General features: G+C 37.8%; 1 protein-coding gene across 1 annotated transcript in view; it reads left to right on the top strand.

Annotated features, from left to right (window-relative positions):
* Positions 1-7,604: 7,604 nt before the first annotated feature.
* Positions 7,605-12,975, top strand: part of TIAM2 (T cell lymphoma invasion and metastasis 2) — a 239,870-nt gene continuing 234,499 nt past the window's right edge. The window contains exon 1 of the mRNA XM_014519343.2: positions 7,605-7,679. The gene's annotated coding sequence lies outside the window, so the exon portion shown is untranslated. The remainder of the gene's footprint in view (positions 7,680-12,975) is intronic.

Raw genomic sequence — 12,975 nt, 5'->3', positions numbered from 1 at the left:
TATGTTGAACATGTTCAGTATTTGCCTCTAAAGAGAATGCTGAAGTTATTTTCAATTAGTTGTTACATTTTCCTACTCTTCTATTAGACAAGGTGGATTTTTACTGAGAGAGAATTTTCCTATGATTTCTTGCCTTTCAGTAAGACTGGCTGAAATCCTGTTCATTAAATCATCATAAATCAGACCAATGATATGACAAACATTTAATGAGAAATTTAAAAAAGATGTATATGCATGCTAAATTTTAAAAGAACTTATACCATGCTGGTACATTAAATTATCTTCACATGTGATATTTTGTGTGACTTCCTTCTGTCTTGTATATATATGATCAGCACAGCTGCTAGGTAATTACATTGTACATTTTAACCTGTTCCATTTTGAGTACCCAAAACTTTGGGTGCAGTTTTTTTATTTTGCCATTGATATATGCCTTGTGACATTTTACCCATTGCCTTAAATATCATGGGTTAAATCCTAGGTCAGTGAAGTCGATGAGAATTTTGGCTAGATTTCATCCCATTTCATTGCATGGATTGTCTGTACCAAGGATACTTCTTGCAAGCTTTGCTCTGTGTGGGAAGTAAAACATCAAAGGGATCTTAAAGGGGATTTCACATGATAACCCCCTGTAAATTCATCAATCTAGCAAGAAGTTGAAGTAATGGTCTTCATGTAGGCACCTTTAAGGACAGAGAGAGAAAAAAGAATGATACTTGACACTACCTGATGAATATGTTAGTAGTCTCGTGAGGAAAGTATTGGAATGACTCTTGTAATAAGTTGCTTGGATTCAAGAATCTCCACTTAATCAGAAGGGGTCAATATCTCTAGGTTCAAAACTGCTGGGCTGTGAAGTAGGCTTTTAAGCAGGTAGGAAAGAAGAAGGGGCAGTTGTTAACTGAAATGATCCAACATGTATTCTCAGAAAAAAGGGAGCAACATGGGATTGTTCTGGAAAAGAAAAGATGTAGAGCAAGAGGTCCATTATCATGCTAAATACTTGTAAACCATGCAGGAAGCCTTAGAAACCAAACATAGGAATGCTACATAATGGACTCTGGGGGACAAAGATGCAATATGGACTACCATAGAGGTAGAATATTAGCATGCAGTCTTGCCATATGGTTTGGTGGCATCAAATGGCCAGTGGAATCATGGGCTTCATAAAGCAGGGAGGCGGAATAGCTGTGACTGCAACTGCATCTGGAATATTACGTTCAGTTCTGGGTAACAAATTACTGCGGACTTGTATTAGGGAGAGTTTAGCGAACAGAATAAAACATGATCAAGCAGATCTGACATGAGGAAAGAATAAGAGCTAATAGTAGCTAGTTTAGCTAAGGGACAGTGGTAGAAAGGGAGTGCATAACAGTTTACGAATAGCTGATGGTTGTAAACCTAATTGTGCAGAGAGATTTTTAAGTTGCCACAAGGAATTATAAAAAGGAGGAATTGGAAGAAGTAAATAAAATAGTTTGAATGTCAGGGAAAAAAACTACAGTTAGTTCTACTAAGTGGCAGAGGAAAGATGGAGGAAGCGATAGGAGGAGCCCTGTCCCTTGGGACCGTTAACACTGGACCAGACAGAGCATTATGAAGTGTATGACAGGGAAGAGTCTTACCTTGACAGGATTTGGATTGAATTACATTTTGTCAGCAGCACTTTGTTGTCAGCAATTTTTTTATGAAATGTTGTCCCAAATAATACCTGTGGGTCGTAGGGCTATAAATTATAAATGTAGGTGACTGCTTAAGAAGAAATATTTGTGACTAAATGTCACTGACAAAACCTAGTGCTAAAAAGTTCATGTAACAAAAGGCCCAGCAAGATATTGCCATGCATAGTTATCTTTGCAAAAGGCTGTAACCAAAGTTTACCAGTGACAAGATTCTCACTAAGACTTTGTTGTAAATAACAATGAAAATATCCAAGGCTAAAAGAAGTTTTAGAGATGGATTTGATGATTCTTGTAGGGTTGTTTTTACATTTGTATCTACTCAGTTTGACATTCAGCCTTTTCATCCTGTTCTACAGCATAAACTTTAGAACGTGGTAGTACAGAATGGAAAACTATTAAATACCACTTTAGTGAGTTCATTGCAGGCTAATTTTAATCAATAATTATATTTGAAATAAAGTAGCAGAGAAATTAGAATATTTATTATGTTCTATAAAAAGCAGCAAATATAACACACATGATTGAGACATGAATAAGTTCCATTGCAGAAAATGTCCAAGCTATTAAAAATACCTCAGTAATCTTTCCTACTGCTTTCCATTACAGCTTAATTATACTGAAATGTTTTTAAAATTTCTGCATTTGTTATTTGACCAGTAAGCACAATTTAATGCATTCTGTTTCTTTTGGAAGAATTTACTTTACTTTACTTTGCTTTCCTTTCCAGAACAGCTTTTAATTTCCTCCTACATGCACGTTGACATAATTATTATTTCTTATATTTTAAAAAGTATTTCATTACTATGTTACAAAAGAATGGTGTGTTATGTGGGACATGTATGGTGTATACTGCAGGCGGCTATGTGCACCCTTGTGCTTTTTGATAAGATGGAACTGTTTCTTGTTCACTTTATTCTTGTTGTTCATTGCCTCCTGGCTTACTTGGAAGTGCTATATGTGAAAGAAGTAGTATAATCGGTCAAAGAATATTTATAAAAAAATGAACTCATGAATCTGCGTTTCTTTGCTAACCTTTCCACTATAACTATAAATGGGGAAGACCTTTCTTTTCTCTCCTTCCTTCTGCAAAAGGATAGTAAAAAGGAGAATGAGTCTGATAGCTGGAAGGAGAAACTGGGTAGCTGAATACAGGGCAAATAGGATCTTGGTAATAAAATTCATAGGGTTTCGTAAAGAAATGCAGAACCAAATGAGAATCAGTTGGTTTAACTTTCTTTTAGGAAAAGTTTGGAAGACTTTAGTGAATGCATATTTTAATTTTAAAAGGTGCTCAAGACGAGTGAATCATGTCGCATTATAAGAGACAGATTTTGCTGGTAAAAGTTGAGAGTTCATTTTCAATGCATTTATCCATCCCTCCTCTGAAAAACTCTTTGATAAGCTGCCTTTTATTAGTGACATTTTAAAATGTAATGAACTATGGATGTACAGCAAATGTGCTTCCTTTTGCTGTTTCTGATAGCTGTTATATCTTTTGAACTGATTACTCACAGGATGGGAGTCAGTGGTTGTGTAGTTTTTGAGGATGCTCTCAGTTAGTTAGTGGTTTTGTCATATGAGTTCTTTGCTGTCATGTGGGTGACAGGCATCCCATTTTGCCTAGTTCTTATAAAAAATAGTCAAGGAAATGTGAGCTTGTCTCCTGGCTATAGTTAGCCTTGGATACTTTGATTGAAAATAAGTCATAACCTCCTAAGCAGTAGTTTAATTTAGAAGATCAATGCTCCCTTTTTGTTCAAAGATTTCACTTTAACTACTCTTCAAGTGCTCCAATTTTCTCTTCTGTGGAGCTTATTTTTCACATCTGAACTGAGTAGAATTACCTTGACTGTACACGTTTTCAGACATTTGGGTAAGGATATACTATTAAACTTATAGAACCTAAATTAGATTCACTGGGAAGTAGCTAAATTTTAAGATTATTACAGTATAGAGAACAGTGCACCCCAGGGAATCATCCTGTAAGAATGAAATAAGGTATTACTTGTCTCAAATCACAGAGAGAACTATAAAGAACAGCATAATTGATATAGACCCAGTTGCTTATCACTCCAGTGTTTATCACTTAATAATAATACATTGAGCATAGACATTTAGATATGATGATAGGTGCAGTATAAGAACTTGAATGTTTTAAAAGTGTGCATGTCTGTCTAGTGTGTGTACACAGGCTATATATACATATATAAGATGTATACAAATGTTTTAGTTGGGGATGGCTGAGTCATGTGGCGTATTAATAATAAATTATGGGGCCTACACTTCTAGATGGTTTTGAATGCAAGTTACTAATTACAAGAAGTAATGACTGACTTTTGGTGATTTATCTGAAAAGAAGTTTACCTCAAAAGGTGAACTGCGAAACTGTTAATGTAAGTGCTGAATATATCTGTTCTTTGTTTGTTTTAACAACAAATACTCATATTTTGTTAAATGAATGTGTATATTATTCCACATCATTACCTTCGCATCAATTCAGAACATAACTTTCAGCACAGGAGTATTTTCAGTGACTTGTGTGTGACTACACAATTGCCTAGCTTAGTGTCTGGTTGGATCCTACAGCAGAAGAAACCCGTCTTGGTATCCAGTTTGATTTAATCCCATTTGCTTTTGTTTTGTAAAGAGAACAGGTTTCCATCTTCAGCATATTTTTATTTGTTCATTTATAGGGACTTGAGTATTGTAATCACAGTAGATCCCCTCTAATTTGTCTGTTTTTTGGGTCTAATGTATTAAGTTCCTAAAACTGTTCCTCCTTCCTGAAATCTTGTTGTGTTCTGTGAATGTATTTCTAGATGCATTTTTTCATCCGTAATTATACTAGACACATTTCACTTCTTAGATATCAATTGCAGTCACCTTTTTAAATAAATATTGAAAACAGAAGGATAGTGTTCAGAACTGAATCCTAACCAAGGTCTAATAGAAAATCTTTATTTCCTTACTGTTGTAACTAATTCTTAATGTGTCCCTTAGTTATTTTCCTGTATTATGATAGAACTAAGTACTGTCATGCTTCTGCTGTGCCTTATATGGCAACAAAGCAAGGCTGCAGGACACCCACTGAAGCCTTATGCAAAGAGGACACAAACAAGTCTGTTTCCTGTTGAATTTGTGAGATTCTTTCTAAATCTGAACTCATCAAATTGTGTAAGAGAAGAAAGCCGTTTTAGTAGAAATGGAGGTAGACTTTAAGTGATTGGTTAATCCACTGATAACTGTTGCAAATAAAAAATGAACTAAGCCTAGCTAACTGGATATTTCAAAGAGCAAGAGATGTACTTAAAAGTTTAAATAGTACTTGTTTGCTTTTTCCCATTTGTTTCTAGTACTTTCTGCTCTAGACTTGTTAGTTGTCACTGCAACAATGACTTGGAGGCTAGAAACAGATGTTTTTAGTGGAGTGCGATCAGCTGTGCCATGATATGTCACAGCACAGCTGACTGTGCTCCAGGGATGTCTGTAGACTTCCTTGGTTGCAGTGCCCTGACTTTGGGCATGTCTGCAAGTGGTGGAAACCACATGTTTGCAGATACCCCTCAGGGTAGGGAGCGGGGGATTTCCCTCGGGCATATTTTTAACTGTTTCCCACCACCCACTGTATAATAGAAGGTATGGACATCTGTTTGCTTTCATTTTGTGGTGCTATAAAAACATTTATGGTGGCACAAAGGTAATGTTTGTTTATACCCAGAATGACCAAGAAACCTGGGTGGAGCATGAAGCCAATACTTCGAGACTAGTATAAGAAACATTCTTACAAATGTTGTAATGTAGCCTTTGTTGGTTTTTAGGGGAGAAGGGTAAACTTGTCGAAGTCTCTGAAAAATATGAACTTTGATGTTCTCTGGCTAGCTACATACTTATTGGTTTTTGGAAAATTTTGAACAGTTTTAAAGTATATTTTTAAATAGATCACTGACTGATTCACCTCAATACTATTAATGTATACTGGAAGTAAAGGGAGACTGCTATTTCTTATTCAGGAATAACAGATTATGTTGCATTCTCAGGCACCAGGGACATTATAAACGGAACAAAAGGGCATATAAGAAGAAAACTTTTGCACTGTTGGCAATTTGATACTATCACCTGATCATTTCTGTCTTAAATGTAAACAAACTCCCACAGTTAAACTAATCAGATTAGAATTTTTCGTGTCTTTTTCCTCTCAGGTTTTAGATGTATAATAAGCTGTTTGCATAATGCTGCAGTACTAGACACACGATTTGGACTTCACTCATTTTAAAGGAATAAATTGTTTTTCTTTTCTATCTTCACCTTCCAAGGGGAAGAAATAATATATTTGTCTGTCGTCTTTGTAGTATTACAAAATTTTTTTTCTGGTTTTTACAGCTGAAAACCAGATCATAAAATAAGTAACTGATGCCTTTAGAAAGTTATGTTAAGTGTGGCTTAGACTTCCAATTCAATCATGTGCTTTTACTCTGCTTCTTAGAACCAGTTAATCAGAAGGAAGGCAAGAGGCATCCTTTCCCCTGCTATTTTTACCAGTGACTCCTCTGCGTCTTGGAGCGAGTCCTACTCATCACTTACAGTTCTACTCTTTGAATTCCACTCTTTTTAACCTAAGTCTTACAAACCTCCCTGTTGTTGTCTCGAGTCTCCTGCCTGACTGACTGGATTAGTTTCTCTGGGGCAATCAGTGGTCTTCAAATCAGTAGGTGTCCGAAACCTTTTTTTTTTTTAAAGCTCCTAATCCTTCCCCCATCCTTTCCTCTTTTTGTAAGACCATTTTGGTGGGGGGAGGGCGGGGGGAGAGGCAGGATAATAATCAATCAATTACCTAAGAACATTGCCTGTTATGTTTATATTTGTAACGAAATAAAGGTTTTCAAGAATAAGAGTATACATTTAAAGAGGTCAGATCATTGATTGGCAGGGCAGGGTAGCTTTTATATAGAGCAGTCTTAAACATCAGTTACCAGGTCCCAGTTCCTGTACCAACAGCGGAAAAAGAGACCAGAGAGGGCTAGCACAAAGATTGGAGGACCACTGTTAAAAGGCTTCTGTAACCAAAGGTGGTGCTGATATGAGAGGAAGCTATGGCAAAATGACACAGTAGTCTAGGATACGAAATAATCTGATCTTTGCTCCTTTCAAGTTGTTAAGGATCTGTTCTATGTGAGTCACTTCAGAAAGCATATATAGGTTGTTTAATCGCTATTTATAGCTAGAAGAGCAGCCAGTCAAACAGTAAAAATGAGTCTGATACATTTTGATAAGTGACTGTAGAAACTGTTAATATAGTGCTATGGACTTCTAGTTTTTTTGCTAGCATAGCATGCTATAAGTTGTCTGAACCTTTTAAAGGTATTGCAGTGTGTAGTAGATATTGCAATACTGTATTACAGAAATCTGACTTCCATGTTCCAGGGGACATCTTTCCATCAGTACTGTGGTCAGTAAGTTTGCCTGTTTTAGCTGTTATAGTCCAGGAAATATAGAAAAAAGGTTGGGGTGTTGTGTTTTTTGTTGTTGTTGTTGTTGTTTTTTGGTTGTATCTTTTTTGGACCAAATGTATACAAAAAAAAACCCCCACCAAACAAAAAAACCCCAACAAAACAAAACACCTTGCTTCTTTCATAATAATACATTTAGCAAAATGCACCGAGTGACTTTTTGTAATACATAGGAAAAGTTTGCAGATGCCTTTTTGTTTCCTATTACAGCTCTGTACTGATAATTGCTATGTAAGTGCGGTTTTAGCATGTCAAAAAACATTGGAAGAAGTCACATGCTGGTGCCCTGCTGACTCTGTGCTGTCACGGTAATGATCAGCCTGGAGATTGTACAGAACTAATGATGGACAGTTCTCTTGGTCCGCTAGTGTGCAGGCTTACAACCCTCTCCCCTTCCTCCTCCTTTGTGGATGTACTTACAATGACAGATGGACTGTTAGCAGTCAGTTCCATAGTTAATGTGTGAAACGTACTGGATTACCAAAGTAAGGTAAGGTGCCAGAGCCTTTAAGAATGAAACTGGGATGACAGTTTTCTGATTTAAATTAATTTTGTATGTTGCTAAGCTATACTCAAACTCTAAATATGGTTTAAAGGGATTTAATAGTTAACTTAAAGATTCCTTATGTTGTTTATAAAACTTAGAGCTTTTGGCCTGTATAAAAGACATGATATATTTCTTGAAAAGTTGGTTAATATAATGATAATCTATGTTAAAATATTAAGGAAGTACTACAAATTAACAGTGTTGCCAGAACTCCTATGGAACATTTTTCACCTTATATGGAAAATTGCCTGCCACTTTATCAGGCAGAAGTAATATTTACTACTGTTGTTTCATTCCTGAAAGTTGGAAGAAATCTTTTTTTTTTCTCTGACTGAACAGTAAGGTTATATTTGGCTATTTGAAATATTCATTTAAGTCAGTAAATGTTAGGGTGGGCAGTGCTTCTTCAGTAAAATCGTTCCTAGGATACATTTTTCATTGCTGTGGAGCTGAGTGTTTTTTCCCTTCAGATTTGGTAGAGAACGTAAGTCACAAAAGTAAATATACATTCCTCTTTGGAACCTCTTTAGGTTTCTCCTTTCTATTTATTTTTGGTTTTCTAGAGAATTACTTTTTACCTTCAAGCAAAACTAGTGGGGATGTGGGGGCTGGGGACTCATTTTATAGCAACCCAGTTGCTATTGGCTTTCTTTTGTATTGTCCTCTTTTACTACTGAAGAGGCTTGCATTTGGTCTTTTCAATTGACAAGCTTTATATGTTTGAATCCACTTTATAGCTTTATGTTTATGAAGACATTATTCTGCCATGGAAATAGTTGTCACAAATTTATCATTTGATAAGATTAAAGTTAAAAATATGAGCAGGGAGATAATTATATAAGCAGCAATATTTTTGATTGAGCAAAACAGCAAGAAGAATTGAGGAAGAACACATGACAAATTGAGACATTTATGGCATTAAAATTGTACTCTTCTATCAATGTAGTTACAACATTGCAACTCCAATGCTGTCCGAGTACTGTGGAGCATTAGAATCTCAGGAAGGTAGGAGATGAAAGTCAAGGGTGATGCATTTAAGCTTTTCCCTATATGAAATATTTTTTTCTTATTGTTAAATATTTCAGAAAACTACACAGAGTCTGTATTTGAATGTGAATGTATTCTTCCTGTACAGAAATGTGAAAGACTTTGCAATATATTGTGTATAGGAACTTTAGGGCCTTTCATTTTGCTTTCCTTACTAATAAAAGCTTTGTTACTTTGCACACGATGAGGTGGAATTACCTGGGAAATAAATTATTCAATGGGTATAAACGCAACAAATCTGCTCTTAAATTGCTTTTGCTGACTTTTTTGTTTTTGTTTATTTTGTTTTTTGTTTTGTGTGTACTTTTATGTGGATCAAAAAGAGTAAACTGGATAACAAAAGTCAGTATTTCTTTTTTTCATAAATAATGTTTAAAAATATTTTAACTGAGAAATCATAAGCCCTGGAACAGCTTGAGCCAACAGAAACAGAAGAATGGTTTATATGGCTAAATACTTTTTTTAAAAAACAACAAAACAGTATGTGGAACTTATAGCTAAGTGGTTGCGTTGAAGTTTCCATATGGTTTTTGAGGAGGTGGGGCAAAGAGCTATGGTTTCCTTTCTTTTTGTTTCTGTTTTTTTATATTTGTGGTTTTCCCACTCTTGGCATTCTGTGATTTTTATGAAAATGACAAGATTTCTTATCGTATAAATTATAAAACTGTCCATATTTATTTTTAGGTCTCCACCCTTCAACTTTGGATTTTGAGATCTGCTATTTTAGTAAATTGAAGCCTATATATAGAGAAACTGGTAAATTAAATATTGTGCAAATTCATGTCTTAAAAAATAGCAATTACTATGTTTTGAAAATCTGGCTATAAAAAGTAAATGATATCATGAAAAGCCAAGTTTAAAAAGGATTTCATTTTAGTTTGTTATGAAACAGATGACCAATGTTTCCTTTTGGCTTTTGAACCCTGCAATTGGAGTATCTGGCATGCAAATGTTCTAAATAATTCTAGGTTATGTTGCAGTTTAGTGCTACATCACATTGAGACACTGCCTTAAATATACAGGGCATAGGCCAAATTCTGGAGTCCTTTTTCAGACAGAACTCCCACTGAAAGTGTACTAAAGTGTCCTCAAGTGTGAATTATGCCAAAGGTAGCACTACCAAGTTTACTAAATTGTGCAAGTGTAGTGAACCCCCCCCCCCCCACACACACCAGTTAAAGACGTAAATTGCTTAACTGCATAACAAAGAGCCAGTTCCAATTTGTTGCTTATTGCTTCCATTATTATAAGCACAGTTCAGCTGCCTGTCAACTAAGTACATAAACCATTTAAGTGCATAGTATTCTGCAGTCCCATTATAAGGCAATTGGTTTATTGGACTAAAACAGGGGTGCCCAACTGATCTGGTTCCACACGTTTGATGTGGTGCATGGGATCACACCACTGGGGCCCAGTCCAGTGTGTGGGGACTGCATCATTGGGCACTTAGGCATCATTTAGCACTTAGGCAGACTTTGCATCCTGTATCCACCTGTGTAGCTATGTTCGCCCTGTCCTTCCCTTCTGAGCAGGCTCAAACAGCTCTACTTTGGCTGCAGAAGTTCTGCAGTGGAACAGAATCACCTGGGTATATGTGTAACACCCTGTTAGTCCCTAGAACTTTAGTTGCAGAAACCTTGAATAGTGAGTGGTTTAGGTCAGTAAGGGAAAAGGATGGGGGTGAGGACCCTCCCACCTTTTTGACTGTAAACCTTGTGATCAAGGCACTTCCTGAGAGGTGGGGAATCCAAATTTCTAGGGCCCCCTCACTGAGAGTGAGTTTGAACCTGCATCTCCCATGAGGCCCAGGAATTTGCACAGCATGCTCCAGAACTCCTCTTGAAGCTGGCTCACTGGGTAGTCAAGATGGGAAGAAAGAGATGTGGGCCAAAAGGAAGGGAACAAGCAAATGTGTGCAGCGGCAGGGAGGTGGTCTCCCCCGTCCCTGCTGGATGAGCTGCCTGCATCTCCATCCTGCTCCCCACCCAGGCCCTGCAGCCAGGCATTTTGGCCGCGGACCCCAAACCCCTGTTAAACCAGGAAGAGGTCTGGGACAGAAGTTTCATAAACTGGCTTGACCCAAATCAGTTCAGTCTGATGCTACATTCAACCAGGTTGATCTTAAACCTGTTTTACCCATTTTGAAACTGGTTTATTTGTACTGAACTTCTGTTCTGGTACAGGGTTAAACAAATTTCTGATGACTTAAACTGGTTTATGTGTAACTTTTGTCCCTATTAATGTCTATCAGGACAAATGAGCATATTGGGAACAGGGCTGAATCCTGAGATGAAAATATTTTTACTGCTGTGGTTTTAGGTAGCCAGTTAAGGTTGTTTTTAATATAACAGTGCTTTGGCTTTCAGCTACTCTTTTCAATTAACTAGAAACATTTTAATGAGATCAGATCATTTTAAAACTGATTCAGTCTCAGAAGTTTATGGGGACAATCTGATGAAAATGACTTGTTACAGGGAAAGACTTTAAGCTTGGAATAATTATAAATCATGATATAGGATTCCATGCAGAGGTGATCCGAGCAGGGTGCGGGGCCTGGGGCAAATCGGCCTGTGCAGGGCCCCGCCCCCAGACACAAGGAAACTGGTGGTAGATTGTGGGGGGGGAGAGGGGTGTGCCAAGTGGCCGGAGGCTGTGGATTCAGCAGTGGTGGTGGGGGTGTTGCCGAGCAGCCAGATGAGAAGCCAGCAGCAGTGTGAAGTTGCTGTGGCTGCTCTACTCAGCTCTGCAGGGGCTCCCCAAAGTGCTGGGCCTGGGGTGGTCACCCTGATTTGCTATCCCTCCCCTCGGCCTTAGTGAGGCCGCAGCTGGAGTACTGCGTCCAGTTTTGGGCTTCACAATTCAAAAAGGATGTGGAGAAGCTTGAGAGAGTCCAGAGAAGAGCCATACGCATGATCAGAGGTCAGGAAAACGGACCTTACGATGAGAGGCTGAGAGCTATGGGATTCTTCAGCCTGGAAAAGCGTGGGCTCAGTGGCAATCTGCTGGCCACTTATAAGTTTTTTATAAGGGGTGTTCACCAGGATCTGGGGGAGTGTTTGTTCACCAGAGCGCCCCAAGGGATGACAAGGTCAAACGGTTATAAACTCCTGCAAGACCATTTCAGGCTGGACATAAGGAAGAATTTCTTTATTGTCTGAGCTCCCAAGGTCTGGAACAGCCTGCCACCGGAGGTGATTCAAGCACCCACTTTGAACACCTTCAAGAGAAACCTGGATGTTTTTCTTACTGGGATCCTATGACCCCAGCTGACTTCCTGCCCCTGGGGCAGGGGGCTGGACTCGATCTTCGGAGGTCCTTTCCAGCCCTAATGTCTGGACTACCCTGATTCCATGCTTCCTTCCATTCTGTGCAAAGGGATGAAATTGGTATGTATTGGAGTAGCATGCCAGAAGGGCATTGCTCTCATTCTAGAAATCCATATAACCTCCGTGGTAACCCTGGTCATTCAGGCAGGAGGGAGGGAGGAAGGAAGACCCTGCTGAAAGCATATTGCTTGATAGAGTAGAAGTCAAGACGGCACAGCAGAAGAGCTGGACCTCTCTTATGGCCTTTGAGGTTTTTCTCTTGGAAAATAATGTGGCTTCTAATTAGGTTTTTTGAGTAGAATATGACAGGCTAGGGATCTCTGTGATACTTTTTCATGAAATGATTCTTCATGTGAGTAGTTACTTCTTCATTCCACGTATACGATGATCCTTTGCTCCCTCTCTGTAAGCTTTTTGTCTGGACTTGAAATTTTAAACCATAGATGTTGTACCTTTTGAATTCTGTTATTTAAATATTGTCATAACTGCAGTTTTATTGTTTACAAATAGCAGACCACTCTTCTTCCTCAGACCAGCTAATGAACTCAAGCAGAAACGGGAGGAATTGACTTGCACATAAGATCAAATTTTGGTCCACGTTTTCGTGATATTCTGTATACAGCATATGACATATATTCTAGATAATTGGCAGTCAGAATCTATTGTGGAATGGAGAAAAACCCTCTAGAATAGTTTAATGATAACAACTAGGAACAAATAATATCCTTGAAATCTTTATTACTCAGGTTTCCTTTTGGGTGTAACTTGTGATACAACTTTTTACTGTGCTAGTCTGTTTTAGCTTGTCCCTTTCTGTCAAGGTTTTGTAGCATTTATCATTTGCATTATACTTAAGGGCCCATTCC

This window comes from Alligator sinensis, unplaced genomic scaffold (genome assembly GCF_000455745.1).
Source record: "Alligator sinensis unplaced genomic scaffold, ASM45574v1 scaffold331_1, whole genome shotgun sequence".
In the NCBI taxonomy this organism is placed as follows: Eukaryota; Metazoa; Chordata; order Crocodylia; family Alligatoridae; genus Alligator; species Alligator sinensis.
The sequence above is the reverse complement of the archived record's forward strand: the minus strand, read 5'-3'. Positions and strand labels throughout refer to the sequence as shown.